Source organism: Falco punctatus (assembly GCF_963210335.1).
Source record: "Falco punctatus genome assembly, chromosome: 10".
Lineage (NCBI taxonomy): Eukaryota > Metazoa > Chordata > Aves > Falconiformes > Falconidae > Falco > Falco punctatus.
Window position 1 is genome coordinate 11,509,736 of NC_137590.1, and position 27,086 is coordinate 11,536,821.

The 27,086-nt window shown below is 46.4% G+C and overlaps 1 long non-coding RNA gene across 1 annotated transcript; it reads right to left on the reverse strand.

Annotated features, from left to right (window-relative positions):
• Positions 1-27,058, reverse strand: LOC308070293. The gene is made up of 2 exons (XR_013930692.1): positions 26,190-27,058; positions 1-22,682 (listed from the first exon to the last, which is right to left on the reverse strand). It is a non-coding gene; the product is annotated as an uncharacterized lncRNA (long non-coding RNA).
• Between the last annotated feature and the right edge of the window lie 28 nt (positions 27,059-27,086).

The following is a 27,086-nucleotide window of genomic DNA, read 5'->3' on the forward strand; positions in this document are numbered from 1 at the left end:
GGTTTTTTTTTTCCAATTTGTCAGATACTTCTATTTTATTCTATTGTATTTTACAACATCTTTTATTTCCTGTCAAACCAGCCCTAACAACTAAATCGAGATTATGAATCTGAAAGTATTTTTCCCAAAGACATAAGGTTAAGACTAAAGCCAAGGAGACACTGGCTGTAGGTCCGGTGTTCAAAACACCAGCCAGTTGTTTGTTGTGGCCATTCACATTGATTTTCTTCCTCATCTGTCTTGCTCTTTCCCGTAAGACTGGGTGTCCCACTAATGTGCTTCTTTCTGAATCTTACTTCACAGGCAACTTCATAACACTTAGCCACTCCTCCTATCTGTCTGGAATACTGCTGGGGATAGAAAAACAGCATTCCCTTTGTCTTCAACAGACTTAACAGTGGACAAGCTCACAAACCTAATCCAAAGTCCATTGTATGAACACCAAAATGGATGGGGATGGGTCTTCAGTGTATATTTTGCTGGGTATCAGTTTGACATGTAAGATAGAGTATAACAGAGACTCTGAGAGTAACAGAGGGTTTCATATCTCTGGCCAGCAGGGATATAGCATATGTCTTTTAAAACTGTCCCCTCCTATGAACACATGTAAGCTTGCAAGCCAGGAAATAATGAAGAGACGATTATTCATCTGAGTATTTATACTTCTACTGGTATTATTGTTTTTATTTTTGTGGAGCACAGCTTACTTTGGACCTGGCTAGTGTTTGGAAGCTCTCCATCCCAAGATCTAATACGCAAAACAGGAAGCGGATTTGACAGGCACATGCAATAGTATAGGCAAACACAAAACAACACTGTAAATGTTTGGCTCCGGACCAGCTTTGTATGTGATGTTGAAACATTTGGTACTCTGCTTAAAGTTTCTGCACGGAAACATCTGTGAGATTCTGCCACAGATAAAGGGAAATGTTTGATCAGTCTTTGTTCACCTAGAAAGGCATTGAGAAGGCTTCACTCAGTCCTAACTGTAGAACCAAAACGCGACTTGTTATTCCGACATGCAAAGCCCACGTGCTGCCTATAGTGGTGCTCTGCCAAGAAATGCTGGTGCAGTGCCCTGGCAGCTCAATACAGGCCAGGTCACTCGTGTCACGTCCCTGCTGGGCCACGGAGCAGGGTCATTACGCAGCTCTGGATCTAACACGCTTCCCCTTACTCTCCAAGGGCAGTTCTACTGCTGTGTCCTCTCTCCATCGGCAGAGAAGCATCTCCAGTGGAGGCCTCTAATGAGTTCTGTTTGTCATAAGGCTTTCACGCTGGTATGTCTACAGAACATACTGTCTTAGTGCCAGGGCTTTTTGGAGAGCCTGCGACAAAAGACAGGGGTCAATCCCACTTTACGCTAATGCTGTGTGTTTAAGCCAGTTGTTTGCACCAGTGGGATCGTGGCATCAACTAAAGCCTGAATGTGCAGGTGGGTTCAGTCTGGTTGATCACTGAGCTGTTGGCCCTTGGCTGCAATGCAGTGAAGAAGCCACAGTCCCTTCAGACAGAACAGGCAGGTGTCTTCTAGCAGAAAGACACCGACTTGGTGAGCACAGGCAGCTCCTCCGAGGCTGCAGCCACCATGCCAGGTTAACAGCCTGTGGCCTGGGGGTAGGACAGAGGGACACGTGGGAAGGCGCGAAGCCTGTTTTCAGGCACGTGTTCCCCAACAGTCTGCATAAAACAGGTGGGGGTTCCTTTTCTAAACACCATTATTTTCTGAATGCATAAATATACTCCTAACTGTGACAATACACTTGCCAAACCCTTCCACTTTTCGGAATTACTGTATTGTGATCCCAGGACAGCACTATCATTAAGCAAAAGGAGTTCAAAGATTTGCATGCTGCTTTTAAGGATGACTTAAATTTCATGAACATTTGTATCTACTCACTGTAGATATATCATCTAGAGAAAAGTGCTGTTGGGAGATTTTCCATGCAGCATGTACTATATCTAGAAATGCTCAAAGGTTTTGTATACTATATTTTTTTGTTGTATGATGGGGGTTCCTTAGTAGCCCATTTTCTGGTATTATGGCTTCACATAATCAGATGGTGTTTTGGCTATTTCCAAACTATGTAAGACATGGGTGCTCTACTGGACTGTTAATTGTAGGTTTGCTATCTGGGAGGAGAATTTGACGACATGAAGTTACTTTATTATTTAAAGGGAAAAAAATCATTAGACGGCAGAGCAAACTGTCAGGAGAAGTGGTAATGTCTCCTGATTTCTTCAGACTAAGACTACATGTTGAAGATACAGCTTGGCCAAACATAAGGTAAATGACTCAAGCAAATTGCAGCCAGTTCTTGATTCTTTTTGAAAATGATGTGGTGGGATACACAGGATAAATGAAAAAAAAAAAAAAAAACAAAAAAAAACCCCATGTGAAACCACAAAAGGTATGTAAAATCAGCCTTAGCAACAGGTTACAAGAGACTAACGGAAGAAAGAGGAGTCGGTGAGAGCATCTGCTATGCTGAGCTATCTGAGTTAGTCCTGGCTGAGCTGTTAACATTTGCCTTACTCCTCTGTAACCTCCTCAGTAAGTATCGAAGGGTCCTGCCCTTCCACCTGTAGCAGCTCCTTGGCTCTTACCTGCTGTGACCGTGTTTGGCGCAGGTCTGTAGTGGCTGTGGGCAGCCAGGTCTAAATCCTGAGGGGTCCCCACATTGCCTCCTGCCCGACCCCCCCCCCACCAGCTTTGCTCCGGTACTGGCCACTGGAGGGAGGCAGAAAGCAGAAGTCCAAAGTCATCTGGAATGATGGAAGAGCCAAAAAAGCATGTCGCGGTGTAGCTGGGGCTGTAGGATCGCATCAGTGTCGGGTCTCTCTGCAGAACGGGGCAGGTGAAGCCGTTCGGCCGGGTTGGCACGGGCAGGTGGGTGAGAGCCCCTCCGTGGGTACCCTGTTAGCGGAGGGGTTATATCCATCCCACGCTGGCCTCAAGTCAGTTTCTGTACTTGTGATACAGGAGCACAGACATTTCCCTAAAGGAAAAAGACACGTCTGGTGAGGCGTGCAGGGCTAATGTGGCTGTCCGTAAACATGCACCTACCTTCTCAGTGCTCTAATGACGGTGACAAGTCACGGAAGATGCTGTGTGAGTTGACTTCAGTCCTGGGAAAAGTCAACAGGAGCCTTTGTACTGGGAGACGGATGTTCACAGCTGCATGCACTGCATGCAGTTCAGTGCTTAGCAACTAGCGATTTGGGGATGCAACAGAAGGAGCTTATCCAGATCTATTCCAAGATGTTTCCTGGTCTTTTCTTGTCATTAGTTAGCACTAGCTGAACTCTGCCAACTGCGAACTGAGCTCTGGGATATCCCTTCCTCCTTTATTCTTCCTTGTTTTCAATATTTCATTGCAGCGACTGCCAGCTTCTGCCACTCTCTGGGCCCTGCAGAATGGTGCTTGAGTGCTGGTGCCCAGACTACTGGTGGGCAGGGAGAGTTTCTGGGGGTTCCGCTGAGCTGGGGGAGGAACTGGGTCCCACATTCTTCGTTTTGAGGTGTAAAGCGAAAGAAAGGCTACTGATGGGAGAATTGTTTACAGCAGTGATCCTTATCTTATGCAGTTGGGTTGCAGGTTCCCAAAGCACACCGTGCGACCTTTGCTTGCAGCATTCAAAGAGGCTTTTTAATTGTGGCCGCAAAGTCATCAGGAGCATAATACTATGTCAGTGATTAATTTGGGCCTCAGCCAAGCATCTTAGCTGTTGGCTTCAAAAACTTTTGGTTTGGATGGTGATTTTCTATCACAAGGAATTAACCCCTCTTTAGATGTCGGTGCTTAGGATGCAGAGAGAGGGGAGGCTGTTTGAAGGGAAACGGAGACAAAGAGCATATCTTCCAAAGCATGACTAGATTTTGGTGATTATTGTGCAGATCACAGCTGATAGCTGCTTTTCTGACTGTTAGGCAGATAAAAACCAGTCTTGAGGAAACAGCCTTAGTGACCTGAGGCTTGGAGGGCTGTTTGCATCCACTGGCTGGTGGGGTCCTCTCACCAGCCTGGCACTGCTCTTGAAGGAGCATCCTGTGGGAGCTCAAAGAGCAGTGAGGGGCACTGTTGGCTACAATCCCACCTCCTGCTCTTGCTTTGCTATTTACATGTTGTCCCCTTGCAGAGCTGGAAGGGCAGTAACCCTCCAGTCCTTCCCTGCAGCACTTTGCCCAGGCTTTCTTGGGTCTTTTCTGCATTCTCAGTTCTCCAAACCTAAAAACTGCACTGCACAAACCTTTGCAGAGAGCAGGAGAGGGGCCAAGGCACAGCAAATACTGAAAGGCCACGGCAGTGGCCAGGAAACAGCAATACCTTGGCCAGACTTCAGCCACTGCTCTTCTCCTCTGGCGCCACAGCAGATAGATTGCCCAATGTACATGGAGCAGCACGTAGAAATCCATACGGTGCTGTATAATGTTGATGGCAGCAGTGAGGCGCATCTGCAAGAACACAGCGAGCCAAGTAAACAAGAAGGCATGCTTTGTAGGTTACAATGTTCTGTCATTTAGAAAATTATCCTGACTTGGCTTGTAGCTTGAGAACAGTTTTAAGAAATACTTAAGGGAAAAAAAAAAAACAAAAAAAAAACCAACCAAACTTCTTGGAATAAGAGCGTCCATACTTGGAGTTTGCTTGTAAAAATGCAGCGGTATAACTACACAGACAAAATATCGGTGTATTGGTGAGACCTGTGCTTATAGAAATGAGAAAGTAATGCTGTTATTTACAAAGTGAAACATCAAAAGCAATAGTCTTTTTTTCTGTACAAGGGGGTGACAGCCCTGAGAACTGATGAGAACCTCTGGTGCCGTAATCCCTCTCCTGCCGTCTTGTGCAAACCTCAGAGCATGGCGTGCACCTGCAGCACCTGGTATCACTGGGACGGAGAGCGAGGCACGAGAAGACATCTGCATGTTGCTGCTGTTGTGTGTGCTTATGGCATCAGAGAATCTGACCTCTGTTCAACTGAGTTCACTATGAGTGTTCTAATGCCTCAGCAAACTGAGGCCTGATGCCCACTTCCCAAGGATAGTTCTCCTCTCCTTATATTTCCCCATCTCCAATTCAAATTTGTAAAAACTGTAGCTGAGAAAACATTTGACACAGCTGAGTAATCCATCACCCAAGTACCCCTGAGTAATGCGCTTAAATACAATCCCTGTCATGGAATCGTTTAGGTTGGAAAAGACCTTCAAGATTAAGTCCAGCCCTGCCAAGCCCACCACTAACCCACGTCCCTGAGCGCCACATCTACCTGTCTTTTAAATACCCCCAGGCGTGGTGACTCCACCACATCCCTGGGCAGCCTGTTCAGAGCTTGACAACTCTTCTGTGGGTGGCGGCAGCTGATTTTGAACCCAGTAGACAAGCTGATGACAATACACTGTCAGCTTCATCGCCAGTAGCCCCAAAATCATTGTGTGTTTCTTCAAGATCAGTGCAAAATTACTTTAGGCATACTGAAATCCTAAATGTGACACTAAGGAGGGAGAACTGAGAACGGTGAGGGCAGTCAAAGGTCACAGCATCTAAAATACTGTTCTGTGCTTTCCTCTGCTAGGAAGCAAAACTGAGTTTGCCACTCTCTGGGGCTGCTTGTAGGAACAGGAGCCCAGTGAGAACAGGGTGACCCACAGCCCATTCCCAGCCTGGAACACATGCAACATCGTGATGTGGGAAGATCCTCCTTGTAGTACTGCAGCAACAGCAATAACTAAAGGATTTGGGCCAGTAGCAATTTCAAGGAATAACATTTCTGGAGTTGTGTAATAAGGATCCTTATAATAAGGGGGAGAGGGCTTAAACCAAAGTGAGCTAAAAAGTAAGCACTAGGATAGCTGAGAAAATATTGTTTCATAAATCTCCTCTCTCCTCCATTTGCTGTCACAAAGATCTAAACAGGATTTTTGTTTTCAAGAATCTTTTACACCCTGTTTATCCCACGCAAATAATGGATTATTTAGCCTACTGACTGAACCAGAAGTCATTTAAATTATCTCTAGCCAACTGGCAAATATGTCCCAGCTCTCTTTAAAGGAGAAAGCCAAACAAAATAGAAGAATGAAAGTTCATGCAACTGTGTTTTCAAAAAAACCAGTTGGTGCTAAAATCCTGCTAATACCACAGGGGCTTCCTTCTGTGGGTGACCGCCGCAGCCTGATGCGCAGCAGAGCCGGGTACTGCTGGGACCTGCTGCGAGGCTGTTCCAGCAACACTGCAGCTACTATCCTGAGGGTCCTGCCCTGAGGCAGGGTCCAGCAGCCATCACCCACCCAGTGCTCCACACTGGTCTGCAGGGTCACCAGGAGCACAGCACTGTGCAGACTTGGGCAGCAGCTCTCAGGCTGGCTCAGTGGCGTAAATTAAACCGAAGCTGGAGAAACCTACTCCCTGCCACCCCCCTCAACAAAATTCAGTACAGATGTGACAGTTTACTCCACCTGAGAAGCTGTGCTGCAGGACACCCTTAGTCTGATTTTTCTGCTTACCTGATACTGAGCACAGACCCGAAGGAGCATAGCGCAGAATATTTTGTGTGCCACTAGGCTGCCATTGAAGCTGACAATTAAAACCACGACAGCACAGAAATAGCTTCAGCATTTAACTGCCATTCCCATAAGCAGAGAGCCAAGGACTTCCAAAAGAAGATGATGCAGTTTATCCCCTTCTGTAACAAGAAGAAAACATATCTGTTGGGCATGATGTTATCACCATACTGTCTTGACACCTTTTTTATAATTAGCTCTGCCTATGGCTGCAAACGCCTCTCTTAGTAGGTGACTTATCTTGCCTTAAACATTGTCACTTAGCAACGGAGGATGAAAATGCAGAGCAGACTGTCAGTCCCATAAAGCAGCTGTTGTTCCAGCATACACGTACCATGCTCTCTTCTACCATGTGTGGCAGGCCTCCACCTGTCTCTCCAAAATCCATTTACCTGAAACAGCAACCAGAGAGAGCTGAACAACTGAGGAAACAAAGGTATGTTCTTAGGGACAGAAATTTCCACTTCAGAAGCCATGCATGGTCCTTAGGATATTCTGTGCTGCTCCCAGAACGGCTGGAAGTTCTCTGTTGTGAGCGTGAAGGCATCACCCATCTCTGTCCCACGTGTTGTTAGGAAGCGTGTGGCATCCAAGAGGTCTGTTCTCATTCCAGCATGAAAGCAAACACACGGCTGAGCTGTTTGCAAAAGCACATGTGCAACTGCACGGACAAGCCAGGTCGCTGTCTGTGCAAATCAACTGCTCGTGTTTGCACAACTGATATTTAGTAAAACTGTCCTTAGAATGTTTCGGTAACGGGTTCCAGCTTTAGTTTAGCAAGACCAAATGCTTAACTATTGCTAAAGAGGTTAGAGAACCACGCTAGCGTGAACTTGTGTTGTTTTCTTACCATTCTCACTCAGTATCGCTTCTTGGAGGGATTCTTGTTTCCCCTTCACATGTCTCTCAATCACATGTTGCCTTAGCAACTGCCAGCCTGTGAACGCATAGAGGATCTGCAATTAAACCATATTTACACCTCATTTTTTCCCCAGAACTCATAGAGGTACGTGTGCAACACCCTTCCTTGTTTGGTAGTTGATAGAGATCTAGATCCTTACAAACTATCTAAACAAGTAAAAAAAGTAGTATACTTTAGAGGGTGTGTCTGTCCCAGGGGCTGTATCTTATATATGTGTAAATTAGGGAATTCAGGCTGCCAAGACTCTGGAGGCAAGAGATGCTTTGTGTTGGTGTTGCAGAGAACATTGTGAGATCTGAACTTTATCAGAAAATGGGGGGGTGAAGTCTAATTGCTGTACTTTTCTTCAGTAACAACAAATGACTGTTTTCCCCAACAGTTAATTAAGTTAGAATACAAAGCAGAAAGTTTAACTTGGCTGTAGAGCACGATCTCCCCTGGACTCCACATCCCGCGTTGAAGTGTCTTTGAGAAATCAAATGGCAAGGGTTTCCAACACCACAGCATTGTCCTGCATGGGCTCCAGGGCTGGCCACTCGCTGCTCCAGGCTCTCCTGTGATAAACTGGTAGGTCTGGAACAAGCTCCTAGGCTTTAACAATGAGAATTGGACTTTGCTTATGCCCTGCTCTCAGAGGTTGAAAACACAGGCACCGAACTGTGTGTGCATTTCATGGATGCACGCCAAGTAATTCTTGGTTTGTCCGTCATATTGTTCCTATCACGCGCTGGGTGTCACAGGTTGAGGGAGAGTACAATGCAGCACAAGAATATAAATACAGCTTTATTTTTCTCTCAAAGGCTGGCTCACCTAACTAGGGAATGTGAAAATATGGAATTCCTACCTTCATGCCAAGAGGCTTGCTTGGCAGTCAGTATGGTTTTAAGCCAAAGCTGATGAGAACCGATTGTGGGATTGTAGGGGAGAATTCCTCTGGGGAGACATTTAGCCCTGCAAAGAAACTTAGGACAAGCAGGATGTTCCCACAAGCAGGAAGGAATGGGGAACTACGCAAGGCGTAGTGCCTCTGGTCACGAGCCACCCAAATGATGCAGGACCAAATCAGCAGAACAGAAGTCCATCAGCTGTAATGTGCGATGCTCCCAACTTGCAACGCAACAGAAACACGCCATGGAAGAAATGCTGCCACTTCAATTTCAATAGGCCTAAAATTCAGATATATGAGAGAAGCTGTGCACTTTGTTATTCCTTTTGATTCCCTTGTGCAAAGCAAAATTAAGGATTAATTTGATTAATTAAATACATTGTGTGTCTGCACCAAACAGATGGGCATCCAAAAGCCTGATTTGTTGTGTCTGTAAGAAATGAGGCAAGGAAGCAGAGGCCAGCACCCTTTTAAACATCTTCCTTGGCCCTTCTGGTCCTGGTCTCCAGCACACTTGCAGAGTTTGTGTCACAGTCCCTGTGCCTTTCATTTTCTGTTCCAAATGCCCTTATTGTGCCATTTCAGTAGGAAGCAGATGTGACCCTGGAAGATACATTAAAATTACCTGCAAACGTTATACAAATTATATCAGCTTAGTGTGTTGCAAAGTCAGGTTAGACAGACTTACCTGGCCAGATGAGCATGGTCTGTTTGTATGCTCTTTATCATCATCAAGTTCTTGCAAACGACAGCCAAGTGAAGTTTTATTTTTAGAGCTCTTCTGGCACTGGAACTTCCTCTTTCAGTCATATATTGCCTAGTGATGGTCAAAAAGTCAATGGATATAGCGCCTGCTGTGAAAGCAGATGTGTTTCCCTTTCTCCTTGGCCCCCTCCTCCCAAAAAAACACCCAAACATAAGAAAGAAACATTTGTGTTTGCTTGTGTTGGTAGCAATAAGGCCAAGAAGTTCCTCTTGCAGCATGCCTGTGGCTGGCCAGGATGGATCCGTGAACGGTGGGGCAGGCAAGCTGCCTTCAGGACTCTGTATTCCCCAAGGCTGTAAGTTTACAACACAACCACCTCCATTTTTAAGACAGGATTAGATGGCAACTGGGCTTTGGTCCATGCCATGCTTAGTCATATAATTACCACTCATAGAGCACTGTTCCTGGTGAAGAAGGGCCGTGCATTTTGCCGACGCTGGCAGGAGCCGTGCAGGAGATGCTGTGTGCGCAGGGCGAAAGGCGAGCACCTTGCCAGCTTCCACTTGCAAAATGAGCTGCCTAAAAACGAAACACAGGAATGTTGTAGGTGTAACCTCATCTTCCCACAGAGGTTTCTAGTGCACATGTACAGGAAGCTGGAACTGCTTTCTAATGACTCATGGTTCCTGCGTATTGGCACAGCTATCAAGGTGTTAGTTTTCTGGATGTTGCATTTATTAAGAAACTCAAACAAGTGGAGGGAAAAAGCAGAAAAGGGAAAACAATAGCTCTCAATTTCTCTGAACCCATTTGCACTGACAAGGGACAATGCTAGACCACCTTACTCTTTTCACTCTTGGACAGTGGTAGCACATTATCCTACTCCAGACTTTGGCTCTCAGCTGGTCACATTAGGACTTCTTGCGTTACTGCACTTAATGCACTGGCATTTAATGCACTGCTGCATTAAACATCACCCCAGGATGTCATATTCCTGTTACACAGGTACAAACCACCCAGTACCAATGTCACTAGCTGAAAGTATCAGTACAGTTTCACCAGCACTCCTGAAAGTTTTTTCTATAGCAGTCCCATAAAAAGCAGGAGGCAAACGTCAGTGTGATGAGGAACTTGGAAACCGAGCTATTGCTCAACGAAGCTCACAGTGTCTTTGATGCACTTTCTCATCAACGCAAATGCGATCTGATCTGGATATGGTGGCATGCAGAACAGTGCACAAGAGTCTCCAGAAAGGTCAAGGTACATCTGAGTCTCTAAATGCTGTATTGAACATTCACAGCTGGGGTGGGAGAACCTCTTCTGGGACATCACGTAGGGTACACAATGAACTAGTCAAAGCAAACTTCTCTTTAGGACTGTTTCTTTAGCTCATATATAAGCTGCAAACAAACTTTATGCCAATTGCATTTTTGCTGTGTGTTGGAGTTTTAATTCAGATAGTGGAATATTACACTACCTCTTCATTGTTCTCATCTTCCTTCTCTTGTTCCTGGTCTTTAGAATGAGACCATATTTTGGGAACTTAGGGCTTTGTCAGCCTTTTTTTACAAATTCTTGTAACTGTGATGCTGCTAAGAAATATTCCAAAATCAGGAAGCAGTAGTCAGAAGATACTACCAGTATAAACTCTGCTAAGCCTGTTGAGTAGAAGAAAGCAGTGCTTAAAAATGTACAGCTTCATAATTTTCCATGTATTCTTTTGAATAATTAACTTCAAATCTCTCCCACTTCTGCCACTCAGAAGTATAACTGCAGTAATAGGGAAAAAAAGCACTGGTATGCTTTAAAACAAACAAATTTCATCACAGTAATCAAATGTGCAGTGAAGTTGCTCCAGTAAAACATTTATTTGCTCTTTCAAGGAAAGATTCAATCAGTCCTTTCAGAAGGTTCATTATAATTCTTTGAGAGAAAGTATCAGATAACCTAATAGACAGTACAATTTAATACCTTTTTTGTTGTATTTTTTTATAGCCAACACTGAATATGGTTTGATGTATTTAATACACCACTTCTTCGTACTGCATTTCAGAAGCAGAGCCATCCTTTGGTATCCCATCTTACAATTACAATGGCACAAAACCAATTTTCCTGACTGCAGTCTAGTAGATAAGATCAAAAAGACGTGTTTATGAACTGATACATCCCTATTTTCAAATCCCCAAACACCTGCTTAGTGTGGGCATATGCCTCCCATTTCCGTCTTCATGTTTTTGTAAAGAGAGCCTGAATTACAGTGTACCCTGCACTCCCACACCCCAATTAATTTGGCATTGGCTTTGGTCAGATAGGCGTACGGATCCTTTTATGTCACAGTAAAAAGAGAATGACTGAACCAGAACCTGATTTTGGTTCAAGGGGTGTCAAGAAACTTCTGAAGAGCACACTGATGTTATCTGCAGTCAGAGTGATGCATTTGTCCCCCTACCAGCAGTTCTGGGATTTCAGTGGAACTGCAGTCCATGTTTAAATGCCTTGTGACTCAAATCATTACAGAAACAGCTTCGGTAGTGATTAGAGATGTCACTGAACTGTGCCGTCTGGACCCTGTCCAGGTACAAATACCATCAGATGAAAAAGGGGGATTGGCATCCAAAGTCCTTTAGGTTGGGGGTGGCTGGAACAAGGCTATCGGTGATGGCACTTTGCTCCAGTAAATGAGTTTCTGAGGCTGTTACTGTCGCGTAACCGGTTGCCCCAGAAAATGCCCTTACCACTAGGCAGCGGGCAGGGGTAAGCAAGCTGAAATGCCACTTGGATCATAAGGAAAGGGAAACTGCCGAGACTGATTGCTCCGAGTACGGTGTGGGAGCTTCCCGAAACAGCAGACAGGGGTTTGTTGTGCCACCCGAACAATGCGTATTGTACAAAGCAAAACATACGATGAAGCAAGTACCTTGCTCCGAGGATTTAGTGGGCCATGTCACCTACATACACTGCCCCTGGGCACCCACGAGCGCGTTCCCTTCTCTAGCACAGTTCAGGTAAAGCCACAGCAGAAGAACCTGGCATATCTTGTGGAGAGGGAACTCCCCCGTTTGTCACCACTGCAGAGGCAGCAAATGAGAAAAGGGCACCAGGTAAGGAAATGAGGACGGCACAGCCAGATAGGCACCGTATCGAGAAGGTCTGTAAGAACACAGAGGGTAACATGGTTATGTCGGTCCGGTGGCCAGTGCTTAACTGAGTGGGTTAGTTATGCAGTATCACTCATCAAGAATTTGACAGAGGTCTTCTACCTTTCGCCGTGTCAGCTGTAGGTCTTGGAAACCACAGGAAAATCAGCAGGGAGATAGATGGCAAAGTCCATGGTATAGCGTGATACAGCTCTGAAAAAAGATATTACTTTAATTGAGAGGGATGATGGAATGAAAAGAAATCCAGCATCTATTCAGTGATACCATTGGTATTGGGAATGACGTATTTTATTTCAAAGCCGTCTCTCCTCTCTGTCTTTCCATAAGCCGTACCAGCCTTTGTGAGGCAGCCTCAAACACAGACTTGACTTCTCTACTACTTAATTTTGATTGTAACTTCAACATTTTATCTCTTCATGAAAACTATTCCGTACTTCATTTTTTTCCCTCTTAATTGTCATAACCTGAATGTCCTAGCCGTTCTCCTTGGAGTGCTTGCAGTTTGATGGCGACACCAAGGATAAGGACAGAGCAGTGACCCGGTGGTGATGGTCCTGGCCAGGCATGTACCAGCTCCTTGTGGTGCCACAGGCTCCATGTGGTCAAGGGGGAGTCACCCCAGCTCTCCACGTCAGCGGCCAGTTACAAGTGGGGCTGACAGCATCTTCTTATCGCCCACTGTGTCTGTAGTAATAAACCCCAAGTAATCAACATAGTGAATTTGTTGATTTGATTTAATTTAATTTAATGATCTAGCTTTAGAAGGATTGAAATGCGTTTTATCATTCAGACTGCCTGATCTTTCATCTTTCAATATCTTTCAATCATGTTCAAACTGGAAATGTGAATTGCTGGTGTGTTTTGAAGGGGAAATACTATAATAACATGAGACTAAAGGTTTGGAGGTAGCAAGAGGCTGATATGAATGCAAACTATTTTTCTTTTTTCTTTTTTTTTTTTTTTCCTCCACAGTTCTATTAACAAGAAGCTTTGGGTAAACTTTGACTTTAAGATAACAAGAGAGGGTTCGGTTTGCTTTCTTGAAGCAAAGAGAAGCATTTTTTCCTGGGGTTTCATCTGCCCCAACTGAAGCATCTTTTGTTGCAGTCAGAGTGGTTCTTGCCTAACCAATGAAAGTAGAATGGAGCTAATAAACTTTAATGAACAAAACCTTTAAATTAATCAATAGCACATAAAAAATCCTGAAATACTAATTTTGTTTCTTCAGATACAAACCTGATGAAATGCCGGCTTAAATTAAAACAAGAACTGGTATGTTTTGCCACACAATGAATTTTTATTGCCATTTTTCTTCCAAGGTGTGGGTCTGTATGGAATTTGGATTATTAAGGAAAGAGAGAAGCATATATTTCAGCTACCTCTTCAGTGTAGTAGGTATTACCAAGCTAATAATGCAGTTACAGGGTGCTACTTTCAACGATTCTAAGTTGTGCCAAAAAAAGCAACAATCATAAATTAGGTCATGTGTTCATGTTGTCCAATTGTTTCATGCACAAAGTCGTACTATTATTGTCAGAGTTCACTAAGCAAGTATTTTCTTTAAGTATAAAGAATAACCAAGGGTATGTTGTACAGACTATTCTTCAAAATCAGTTTCCAAAAGTAATAACCGCAGGAAAGCAAGTTTGTATCACATAATTAAAAACTAAGCTATTAGAATTTAAAGTAAGTTTGTGAAACTTATTGCAGTAGAACAGCAGAAACAATGGTCCTTCTTTTCCAGGAGAACTCTCCATGCTAAGTTGCACTCACGTAGAAGAACTGTATGCATGCTAAAGTTTCAGCGGGATAAATGAAATTATATATGATACACTAAAATTTTAACCATGTACATATTATGAGTAAGGCTGTTGTAAGAAGATATCCTTTATGAAAAAAAGAAATCCAACTGCTGATGAAGGTGAGGTGCAGCTAGTGTCCCTGTGCCAACAGCATGACATTTGTATAGCAACTCTTCCTTTCCAAGCATCATCATTTTCATCCTCTCTCTCTCTTTTTCTCTGAAGTTGCTATCTACAAGAAAATTCTTCTGAAAAAAGTAATGTCTTCCAAGGTTCTGACAAATAAATATGTCGGAGAGCACTAGAGAGGTTCTGAGACTGCCCTGCATCTAGTTCTCTCCTTCCAGATCTGACCAGGACTACTTCTTTTGTCCAGACATTGCCTTATCTTTACACACAGTGCAACAGTGCTGGGGTTCAGGGGGTTTTCTTAAGCCAACACAGATCCTAACAGTCATATTTCTGAATTTAGATATTTTTTTTCTTCTAATCTCTAGTAACATGGTTCAATTTCAGTCCTGCTTCATCTACATTGAACTTTGTGTGGTTACATTAGGAATAATTTTTGCCCTCTCTTCCCATCACCTTGCTGCATCATTCTATCCATGAATAAATTGTCTTACTTGCTATCAAGGCCAATGGCAAAACTATTCTGAAAAATCAATGCAGAAGCTAAATTATTCTCCGTGATTGTCGTATCGCTGCTGTGGTTGATGTAGCTTCTGCAAAATGTGGGCTAGCAGCAATTGTTTACATTGCTTCAAAAAGGGGGAGCCACCTTGGAGTGAGCTCTTTCTGTTCCCTTCCCCCGTAGTTCTCTCCAATGGAAAGCACAAACTGTTAATCGATTGCTTTGCAGGTACTTTAACGTATACATTTCTAATCACTAAACCAAATGCTGGCATTTGTTTTCTGTGCACTACTCCTTATTTTCTCTGAAATGGGAACTATCGATCCCTTATGTTTCTCTTTAATCCGGGCTCTTTATTGCTGAACAAGTATTCTGAAATGTGGCTGTCAGATCATTCTTTCTAAATCAGAATTTCTTTGCTTGGTTTCTTTCCAGATACAAGTAACTAGTCAGAGCAGAAGTGTTCTTCAAATTGGGAAAAAAAAATTATCTGATTTTTCTTTTTTTCATTAATCTTCAAAAGTCTGGTTCTTGAGTTTAAGGTGGATGCAGAGAGTCTGTATATAATACATCTTTACACGCTTAACGGGGCAAGTGAAGAGACTTTAAAGAAAATTCTCAGCAGCAACCCAAGCCCCACAGAGGCCATACACAGCTGCCTGCTGCCTGGATTATCCACCAGAAAGCTTGTTCCAAAGACAGGCACTGATGCATGTGCACACGTGTTTGGAATGAAACAGCTGTCTATGGGCATGAGTATGTCCCATAATCAACTCAAATTCTTTTGAGCAATAGCTACAGTATTAGGTGTTCCAAATTTCCACCTATTCATCCCATATCGCTGTGCCCAGCTCCAGGGAGCCGAAGCTGTCTGTGTCAGCTGTAGTTCCCAGCGCGAACTCCGAGCTCATGCAGGCCAGTGTCGCATGGAGACACCAACCAGCTCTGAGCAAACGAGCTTAGAGGCTGGGAACCGTGGAGGTACACCAGCACAGTACTTCACCTGAGTTTATATCCTTGGTAATACTCAGGGCAGGATTAACTAGCAAGGCAGAACACGGTTAAGTTGATATAGCAATACTGGTACCGTTGCCTCACTCCTCCTTCTGCCAAATTAATTATTTACTGAAGCCATTTACTACTTAAACTGTGAAAGTCGAAATATATATGTGAATTTTCCTTTTAATCTTTGGGTAATGATTTTGTAGTAGATAATCCAACAGAGAGTATACGGTGGGTCCGTGATTTTTATTGCCAAATTTATCTGTGAATTAACTTTGCAGCTCCAAAAGCACAGAACTCTTTGCAATGATTTGCCAAAAAAGCAATTACAAGCTGTTTTGAGGCTGGTGCTTGTGTGCAGTCTCCTTTTACGTTATTGTTAGATTTCAGGAAAATTAATCATAGGGTGAACCAGAGCTCCCATCCCAGAGACTAGCCAGAATGCTGTAACATGTTTGTACTAGCCAGCAAATGGATGCATATGTTCAGTTGAAATAATGCAGGTGGCTGGACTGTACCCTGAGTCACACCAATTCCCAGGGTTTCCTCCAGCCCTGGGCAGCTGTGTGCTAATCCCACACTGGAACGGGAATTAGTTCAGGGACCGTGCCTTAATTACACAGGCTGTCCAAAGGGAGCTTGTCTCTGTGGAGCATCAGGCCCGCAGAGGAACCAGTCTTTCTCCAGCCCTTAGTGCGAGTGAGTCCATTCAGGAATGGTGCTCCACAGGCTGCACGGATCCGTCTGTTTACCTATTTCATTTCCAAGTTATTCCCACTCTCAGTGGAATTTAATTCAGTCCTATAAACCTCTGTGACATGTGAAGGCTGCATGATAGCTAGCATTGAATTCTGCACCTAAAATCTTGTTGGGAGGTCCACAGATACCTACTCTAGTGCTGGCTGTAGAAAGAATGTTATAATGGGAGCGCAAGTAAACGTTATCAGCAAAAACTAATAAAGCCTATCAAAACTTCCTTTGCTGTCCAGTGACAAATACCACTTAAGATAGGGCAGACATCATCGCATGGAAAAGCACATTTTTAAATGGAACAGAAACCAAAGCCTCTTGTACCATATAAACAAAGGCATGATTAAAGTGATAAGGCCATGTTATAACCCAAAATACAAATGTTTGCCTTCTCCTATAGAGCAGTTTCTAGAAACTAGCAGAAGCCAATGTGCCATTCTGCCCTGCTTTTCCCTGCCTGCCTGCCCACCGCGGGGGCTGGTGTAGCCGTGAGTGACCCTGGCTACCAAACCCGGCTGTGCCGGGGCCAGCTCTAGCCAACGCATCATAACGTGCTCTTTCAAATATCGTCACAAATTTCGTTCTATCCAAAAGCCAAACCCAGCTAGCTCCTGAGGGATATATACACTATGGAAGGTAAAAGCATCTTAAAATCAACTCAGCATGGGTATGAAATGGCCCGAGATGGATCACTGGGAGCCAAGCGCTAGCCGAGCGGCCAGCTTATCGCCCCACAGCTGCACGGCGAGCATCGCTGTGCTCAGAAAATCCCCCCACGCAGCTTTCCGCGTGCACAGGGCTTTATTCGTCACCCCCAGTTCGGCAAGTGTAAAACCTGCTTCGGCACAGAAAGCATGTGGCCGGGACAAGGCTCCAGCACTTCCACACGGGTATACTCACCCCCAGCCAGGCGCTCAGCTCTCCTGACCTAACAGCACAAATTGCTCGGTTTAATCTGTGGAAACAGATAAAAAATGCTCAAGTGGTTTAAAGGAAAAGGCTCCAGTGGTTTATCGGTTGATTTTTATGGCTCTAGAGAAGTGGGGAATAGGAGGCTGTAAGGAAGGCACAAGCTCTATGAACTTGGAGGTTGCAGAAGTTCTCAGCAAGGTGTCTTCTCTGTGATCCTGGGTATGTCCTAGCACCGCTGAGATGTGGCAGTAAAACTTTGAACAAACTTCCTTAGAAGTAGATGAAAATTTACTCTTAAAAAAAAAACTGTTGGGTTTGGTTGTGTGTGGGGTGTTTTTCCCTGGCAAAGGCTACCTCTGGAGAAAATGGAATGTTTTAAAAATCTTATTTTTGTGTTTTCTAACAAGCTGTATACAAGATGGCTGAATTCATAATGTAGATACAGGTTTGGCAAAAAAAATCTCCATGGTGTAGAACACTAGAATTCTGGCTTGCAGCTCTGAAAGCAAGAGTCCTTTGGCAGTACTCGCCTTCACATCCAGAAAATGGTAGATTTTTGTCTTTTTCCTCTTGTACCCTCTGTACCCACTGCTGACACAGCCTTTGGTGGGTTTTTTTTTCCAAATGGAAGTTTCCTAACATGAAAAGGCTTCCTTGGCTTCACTGTTCCATTCTCCTGTATTTTTTTCAGTAGTAATAACAGCGAGGGGAATCCTGAATGTTTCGTGCTTCCAGGAGGGCTTTATAAGTGAGAGGCTTGAAGGTTTTTTCCTTGACACTGCTGTTCTCTCTCTCCCTTGGGGCCTTTTCCTCTGGTTCAGTGGCTACTGCAGGTCTTCAGCTTGGCACAGAGGGACCCTCCAGCGTGAGGGGCAGCTGCCTGTCCCAGCAGGGCAGCAGTCTGTCCCAACAAACACAACTCCTGTGCTTGGGCATTCAAGACATGGTTCTATCCAGGCAAATTGTTCACCAGTTCTTACTCCATGGAAGCCATTGGGAAGTTGAAAAATCTAACAGTGCCACAACAGCAAAGTGCATCTTGTGAGGAGGACGAGGAGGAACAGTGTATCTTTTTTGTCCTTGTTGCACCAGGAGAGGAAAGGTGGTAAATTGCTGATCGCTCCCGCTTTGTGCCTGCAGCCTGCGCAGCGCAGCGTTAGCTGGGGGAACAAGCAGACACCTGGGTGATTAGACAGCAGATGTGAGAAGGCAAGCAGGGCAGGAACAGCTGAAACAGTGAAAAAGAAAGAGTGGGTTTGTTCTTTTTTTAACGTTTAATGAGGCTGGTGTTAATACACGGAGGCCTTGTTAGCTACTTGAAAACGGCTTTAAAGCTGGCCATCTATCTCAAAGGCAGTAACTCTGCTTTTGTTCCTGGTGGACCCTTCCAGGGAGGTGTTCTGGCAGGACCAGTCACCTGCAAGTCCGCTGCAGTGGTGACATCTAGAGGACTCCAGCTCTCTGCCTCCGCCACAGCTTCGCACTCCTGCCAGGATGGGCTTTCCAGCCCCGGGCCATTTTCTGTTGCCAGGCTAAACTAATTTCACAGTGATGTAGCAGAGGAAAACATTAAAAAACACTCCGTGTGCATGTGTAACTGCCCCCCAAGGAAAATGGGTGCCTTCCCCCTCCTGCAGCCCTCACTGCAGTTTCAGTTTTCATTAACTAATGGTGTAAAGTGCACTAGTGCAAGCGAATAGAAGAGCAAAACCCATCACTTCACTGCTGTGACTGACTGAGCAGCAGGCCTGCGCCTGGGGAAACTCTGGGACACTGTTCCCAGAGCCGGGGTCAGGCGATGGGGTGTGATGCAGGGCAGACCTATGGCGCTCCGGGCAGCACTTCGCGGCTCCCCTCCCCATCGCTGACGGGAGCTTGCCCTGGAAGCAGCGCACAAATAACCAGAATTATGACTGCAGCTGCGGTGAATTGGTGTCTCTCTTTTCTGCAGTCCTAATGAAAGGCAAGCGTGCAGGCACTGTGAGTAGATAAAGAGGTGTAGGTAGGAGCTTAAACTGCTTTGTAGGGCTGCTGCTTCCTACTTCTTCGAGGCATGGTTCTGCAGCACCTTCCTGAGAGCCCTGGGTTCGCTCAGCCTCCTTGGTCCTGGCAGCTCCAGCTCTTTACTTGGCTCCGGAGCGCCTTGGCACAGCAGCACCCCGGGGCAGAGCTGCCAGGCTGCTCCAGGACTCGCCGGCGGTGGAGACACCAGCCTTCCCCACCTCCCTGTCCTGCGCTGCCAGCATGGCTTTCATCTTCACTCCTTTTTTTACCAACAAAGTAGATCCCTTGTTTCTCTGCTGGTTTCTCCTGTAAAGCTGCATGGGAACGATGAAGCCTAGCAGGCAGAGTCAGGCTGTCCCAGTGCTTCTACGGGATATATTAAACTGCAGCACTTGGAGAAATGATGAAATCTTTACTGGTAGAATTTAACAACCTACTTACACTGGAGCCAACCTGGAGAGATTTATAAAGCTGTAAAATAAGTTAATTCTGTTTTAAATTATTTCAAAACCCGGACAGCACAAACTGTCTTTAAAGTCAAAGGGCAGATCTGACCTTTAAAAATGAGGTTGTACTTTGTAAGGCCAAAATTAAATGCTGTTGACCTAAGCATTTAACAAACATTTGTGAGGAACAGCAGGGAGAAGGATTTCTGGAATTGTTTCCACGCATAAAAGAAATTTATGGTAGTCTCCATCTCTGCCCCTCCTGTTCATACTATCCTAAAAGACCTCTCCCGTGTAACCTTCCCCCATGCCCACACCACCTCCGTGCTGCTTGTTTGCCCTTTCTCTCACTCACCAAGTGCTGTGGTCACATCAGTGCCCAGATCAGCTGGGCACGGAATTTGCAGAGGTTTCTCAGAAAACCCCTTGGGCTGCACAGTCAGACATGGGACTTGCCACACTTTGGGCATTAGTCATTTAAAAAAAAAAAAAAAAAAAAAAAAAAAAGAGCCCTGTAGCTGCTTCACCACTAAGCCTGACAGAGAAGTGGGTAGTGCTGTTACCCGCTTCAGCCGAGTCTTGTGTTAGTTTTGCGAATGAGAGCACTGACACATGAGTACAGTATCTGCAGGACAGAGCTTCTAACCAAAGCAGGATGCTGGCTGAACTCCAGGACATGCAGTTGTTCTTTGCTTATTACACTGAATGTACAGCTATATTATCAAAATTGTACATCTGAGTAAGACTTTGCTAGCTCAAGTGAAACGTTTTGCTCGGTTCTTACTTGTTTTTTCCAAGAGGCTGTGTGATCTTTTCAGACACTGATTCAGAAATGAGTGTTCATGTCCTACCAGTTGCATTAGTCACATGGAGCAGAGGACACACTCGCAGCGAAGCACACAGCTCCCGCAAGCTGGCTTGAGCCTGCTGCTTCAGAAGGGCAACTCGTGCTGTTTCAGGATACGAGGGGAGCCACAGAACTGGAAGGACAATTGCTGGGAATGTTTCACAGGGAACACGGTACATCACCAACTGCACAGAAGGCCTTGAGCTTTTCAGAGCTTTCCAACTGCCCTGCCCCTGCCCTGCAGACAGTACTGTCTACAACTTGCTCAACGCTCCTGGTTGCAGGCCAGTGTTATTGCAGGATTGCTCGCCCATTCGTGGGTTTCTGCCCATGAGTGCTATCTGTGTGTGAAACCAACCGGGTTTGTTTTTTCCTACCTCGGTTGATAAGAGCCAACAGATGTCAGTGTAGCCTGAATAACAAGGGTTCGTGCTGCCGCTCAGGGCTCTGCTTCTGCAGAAACATCCCTCGGTGGGAGTTTCCCCATCAGAGGACTGCAGCATGCCTGGGAGAGGGGAGAATGGCGCCAAGAACAGGATCAGTGTGTTGGGGGAGGCTGGAGAGGCTCTCACGGCTAAAAATACCCACCCAAGTATTTTTAAAAATAGATTCAGGGTCCTTATAAACAGACAGACTTTTCTTGACGGAACAAGACCACCCATGTATGCTGTGCATTATCCTTGAAAACCTGCTCTGTTTGTGCAGGGAGTCCCACGCCGACCCTGGCACGCTAAAGGTGCCGCAATGGTCTCCATGGCAAACGCGTGGGTTATCGGCCGGAGGGGAAGTGGGAAGTATCTGCAGCCTGTAGGAAAAGCAGTTAAGAAATGGAAATAAGCTGCTTCATCGAAGTATTGCTTTGCTGTTTTCACAAGTGCAACCCCAGTGGCTTTTTAGCCCAGCTCAAGGCACCTCTTACACAGCAGGTTAATGCTAGATATGTGTACAAAGCCCAGTAAAATTAGTGGCATTGGGAGGGTCACCTGGGCGAGTGAGTTCTGAATGGAAGGGATTTGACAATGAGCTTTATTCTTTTTCCACTTGAAGCCATAAATGCATTTTCAGGTGACAGCTCTAGGACCCAGAAAGCCACTGTAGGGATCCTCACAAATGGTCTTTAGTGGGTAAAAAAAAAGGGGGGGGGGGGGGGAGGGGTGGAATATTTTTATATATTCCTGAAGGAAAATGGGGGCATAATGCTGAAATCCAAGATGGTCGAGGGGAAAGGTAGCAAGTTTTATTGTATTCAACAGAGTGAAAAGTTTGTACTTTGGAGTTTGGCTGGTGAGACTGGCTGGTTCTGTGCCCAGCGCAGCCTACCTGTCAGGGAGCAGTGTCCGCAGAGCACAGGCTGCCGTTACTACTAAGGGCACTTACATAAGCGCCTCCAGGACTTTGCCGAGAGGAATGGACCCAGGAGCAAAGTCACAATGTAATTTATACCCACCGCGTCGGTTTGAACCCATAATGCAGTACTCTCAGATACAGACATCCAAGCCCCACTGCCACCTCTGAATGCCCTTCTCCTTTCCACGGCCAGTCTTTTATCCCTCGCTGTGCTGTCAGGACCAGAGAGAAGACAAACGCTGGATGAGGCAATGAAAGATCTCATGGGAATTGCCTTGGGATAACTAGCATCTGCATAAAACTAATCAGGATATTAATAAGTTGGATGCTTATCTATTCAGCTACACACTATACACAGTGCAGTGCGCAGCTTTGCTCCTGGCGTCCAGGACTTCACCCTGTGGTTTATGGGAACCAGAGATGGACTGGAAGGCTGTCAGTCCGAGCTGACATTCCGACCAGGATGTTGTCCCCTCCCACAGCCATATCTATACACTCCGGCCTCGCCACATGAAGACTTTGCCCTCTCTATACATGGAACAGACCTGAATATCTTCCTTGATGAAGGAGGTTCAGCCTATGTCCTCAGGAGCCCGGGGTGGGAAGCTGAAAGCTGCTGTGCAGTCACAGCAATGCTGCCTTTGTTGACCAGGTCTTCAGAACGCTTTCCCATGGCTAGAAGCACTAATACCTTTGTCTTTTTATATCTGAAATACAATTCAAATGTAGCTAATTCTACTCATCGTGCCTTAACTGTGTATCATGATGTTTATTTTACAGATGAACTGGCTTTTAAGTTAAGAAACAGAACAAGTCCACCAAGGGTGGCTTTGTGTTTATAGGTACCAGGAACTCTGGGCTTTCACACCTTCTGAGAGAAGACAAGAAGTCAACAGTTTAGATGGATACTTAAACAAGGATTTAGGAATCCAAGACTGAAATTAGGCACTTTGTCACTCTTTTAAATCTAGACTTCAGTGTAGGAAACTCAAGAATGACAGAAAACTAAGTACTGACCTGAAGCAAAGGACGAAAAGCAGAAAGCAGATAGAACCTGCTTTAGCCAAAACTAATGGGAAACACTCGCTGTCTGTAGCGGGTGTTCAATCACACAGGCACTGAACAAACTCCACAAATGTAGATCCCTCTGCTGGTATCTTAAAAGCCGTGTTTTGCAACTGGGTGGCACGATTTATTTTTCAGGGGTGCTCAGCACCCTTTGTTGCTGCAACCGCAGTGTGAACAGCAATCACAGAGCCCATCCAAAAAACTGACTCCTTTACTTGAGATGCCTTTAACAGAGGTGCCAGGCTCCAGCCTCCTACACTGGAAAAGCTGAGCTGGAAGAGGACTGCCTGCGGGAGGGCAGCACCAGGAGCTCAGCAGCGGGTCCCACACACACGTGTTTTGCCACAAGAAGGAAACGTTGCATGTATAGATCACTTACAGTAACCGGGGTGGGAGTTTGAGTTCAATCAATTATTTTCCCTCCCAAGGTACAAATAAATGCAAATTTTACTCATTTACATTTCTCCTGCTGACATATTTCCTGGTGTTGATCCAAGCTGTTTTGCTTATGTGCCCATGTCTCTTCTTTTAATGCTGCAGTCTCACAGTTATTGCCTCTCTTCCTTGGTATTTTTTGCATTCCCAGATGGCCCACTCTGCTTTCTAACCTCTCCACTGTTTTTTTCCCCTTGCTGCAGATGGTAGAAACAACAGAATAAAAATATAGAGAGATATGCACCCCAGTGCTTGGGGAAGGACAACTATTCCCTGCCCTCCCTGCTGGGAGTCAGGAAGAGGCAGGGTCTTCAGTCATCCCCCCTCCGCTTGGCTGCTGGAGAGACGGGAGTGAGAGAGGGGATGTCTGGTGCAGCCACAGGACCACCACGGGCTCAGCGCCCCAGCAAGCCCTCCGATGCCCCCGACCTGAACAACCCCTCTGGGGCTGGCACAGCCATGCCTTGTTGCAGCAGGTGGCTGGGCTGTACAAGCTCTCAGTTTGGAGACACAGACGTTTGTTTCTTGCAGTGTTTGTCGCTCAAGGAGTTTGAATGAAGCTGAAGGCATCACCATGAGCTGCACAGTTTGGCGTGCACAGGCAGAGTGGGTACATAGCCTGTGCCTGTGGATATGACCAGTGCCCTTCAGAAACATACTCTTTTAACTGCATTTTGCAAAACCCACTTAATCTGTGCTTTTTAAACCTGAATTTGTCCCACAGCATGAATGCTCCAAGTACAACACGGATGAAGAATACTCATACAGGGCACAAGATGGTTGGATCTTCGAGGTAATTTTCCCTGCTATCTTTGAAACTGCATGTGATTTCACAAAGCTGACAGTCTGTGTCATGCACTCTCTACCCGGGTGAAATATATGACCTTATCCTTGTGTGGGTGTTTCACTAAAACTGGTGTAAGCTGGGAAGCTGACAAACCACACCTCTGATGTTAACAGCTGGAATCTGAGTAACTACAGCTATGCTGTAACTATAGGCAGGGCCATAGGCAGGACTATACCAGGATGTGAAATTTCGGATTTCCTGAAACAAGTAATTGCAAAGCTCTATGAGTTATTCTAGGCATTTAGAATAATAGGATGAGGGAAAACCTATCTTCCACTTTGAAATCTTAACTTTGTTTTCAGATTTCTCCTTCAGATTTAACCTGGGAGAGGATGGCCGTCACGGTGCAGACAGGCTCAGTGTGCTCTGCAGACCTTGTCACCTGCACTGGAAAGGTTGTCAGAGCAACAAACTCAAGATGGGCTGTTCTTAAACTTGTCTTGCTGTGAACTGCACCAGCAGGAAAACTCTGCCTGTCTACCTGCAGAGCCAGGGAAACAAATTCATAGACTGAATGCTGCTGTTTAGTTTCTCATTTTACCTTTTGGATTTGTTTGGATTTGTTTTCTTCATAGCCCTCAAGAGTTCCCTTTCCTTTTGGAGGTGGCACATTGACAGACGCCCATAACCTAGCTTCAGAGAACTATCCTGTCTGTAAGTATTAGCTTCCTCTTGCCAGTGCCTCTCCAAAAAGCACAGAAAGAAAAAGAAAACGACTATTAATAATTTTCTAGGTTGACCTTTACATTTTCTTGGTATATTACATTCTCAGGGTGTGTTCATCAGAAGAACGAACTCTCAGTCCCAGAGGAAAAGGCATTACAGCAGTGGAGACAGAGCGTGAGTCATGTGGGCATCTCAAGCCTGATGTGAGATGGATTAATTCCTGCAACAGGCAGCGACTGCTGCTGAAGTTTGGGCTCATAGTGATGTGTAAAGTGAACTTGTCTGTTGTGTAATGATTTAATTTCTACACTTACTAACTGCTGTAAAAGCCAGGCAGCTGGGTATTGATTAGGTGCTTTGACTGGTACATAGGAAACGCAATGAATGGCAAGAAGCAGATGTTCTCTCCCTTTGCACAAGTGATGTCTTTCTCCAGGAAGAGCCTCACTGACTTTCCACAGGATAGCTTGCAGGAGTAAGAGGTAAGAATCTGGCCATCAGTTACCAGACCTGACTGCGAGTCCAACAGAAATAAATTTATTGAAATACCTACCAGCCTTCCAACGAGGGATGCACACACACAGCGCCTCCTTACAGAATAGATGCAGGTCTTTCTGGGCATGTTCTCACTGTGAGGCATTTGCTCGTGTCTGCCTGAGCCCAAACTCACAAACCATTTAAACATGTTTCCTGAACTTTGTTCTGGCATCTCCACTTGCCGTTGCTAATTGTTCCTGGAACCACTGTGGGAGCAGGATGCCAGGGAGCCTGTCTGCAGAGAAGCCCGAGCTCCCTCCCACAGGACAGGGCGCCGGGTGAGCCTCAGTGGGACGCCGCAGCCAGCACCACGCTGCCTTCCAGCAGGACCCGGGGTGCTGAGCCTCCTCTGCTTCAGCAGGAAGCCAAGTGGGTTGATTTAAGGCCAGGTCCCAAGGCCAGGAGTAACAAAAGGAACAAAACCAAGAGCTGGCTAGCTCACCTGGTTACCAGTGACCTCCATGGGCAGCTCCTACCCCACCAAAGCGATCCTGCCGAGTCCTGAACAGAAACACTCCACGGATTCACCCAGGGTTTGAGGTGCTCAGCCTTCTGGGTGGTGTTAGAGAGGGAAGAGAGGGTCCCTGCAGCCCCCTCAACAAACCTGTCCTGCTGACGCATAGGTGCAGGTTTTGAAGAAGGCGCTCGCTTTCTCACTCACCATGGGGAGGCACCGAAAGGAGAAACTGAGGTTTCAGTGAGAACCACCCAGGCTGTTTGCAGGAGCCAGGCTACAGCACAGGCAGCCGGCTGGGGAGCCGTGATTCCGGAGCGCGGGATGTTGCCAGGCCCCAGAGAGCATTAGTCACGTTGTGGCTGCTCAGAGCTGGCCGGAGGAGCGCGAACTACAGCATGGCAGAGCTGGCAGCGCGGGCACAGGGCGTGCTGCCCGAGGGGCACCCCTACCCCAGCACTGCCCCCCCAGCCGGGTGAACCCACCAAGGGAGGGGGCGAAACTGAAGTCTGGGGTAACAAGGCTGATGTGGTGCCTCCGGAGGAGAGGGGCAGAGCAGCTCCAGCGTTCACTTCTTCACTGGATGATGGTGTTGGTAGACAGTAACAAGAAACCACTGACAAACACGGTGTGCGCGGCAGGAAGAAAAACCGGGGCGCGAAATGGCGCATGTCCCAGCGCCCCGTCCTTGTCTCCGGGGGCTGCGGCGGTGGCGGAGCTCGGCCGCCCCGCTCACACCGGACAGGAGCTCCCCCCGCCCGCCGCAGCATCCCCTCCCGGCCGGGCCCGCGGCGGGGGTGACACGGTGACAGGCCGACCCGGCGCTAGCTGAGGGGGCTGGGGGCTGCGCACGGGCGGAGCGGAGCGGACCGACGGCTCGCCCGCCTCGCCCAGCCCGTGCCGATCCTGCGGGGCCGGGCGGCCCGCTGGCTCCCCGGCGGGACAGGGTCGAGCCGAGCACCCGCCCGGCCCGGCCGCGGCGGCGCCGGCACCTCCCCCCCGCGGGGACGGGCGGGGGCGGCGAGGGGGGCGGCGGCCGTTGCCCCCCCGTCACCGCCGGGAGGCTGCGGCGGGGGCCGCTTTCCAGAGAATACGGTAAACATG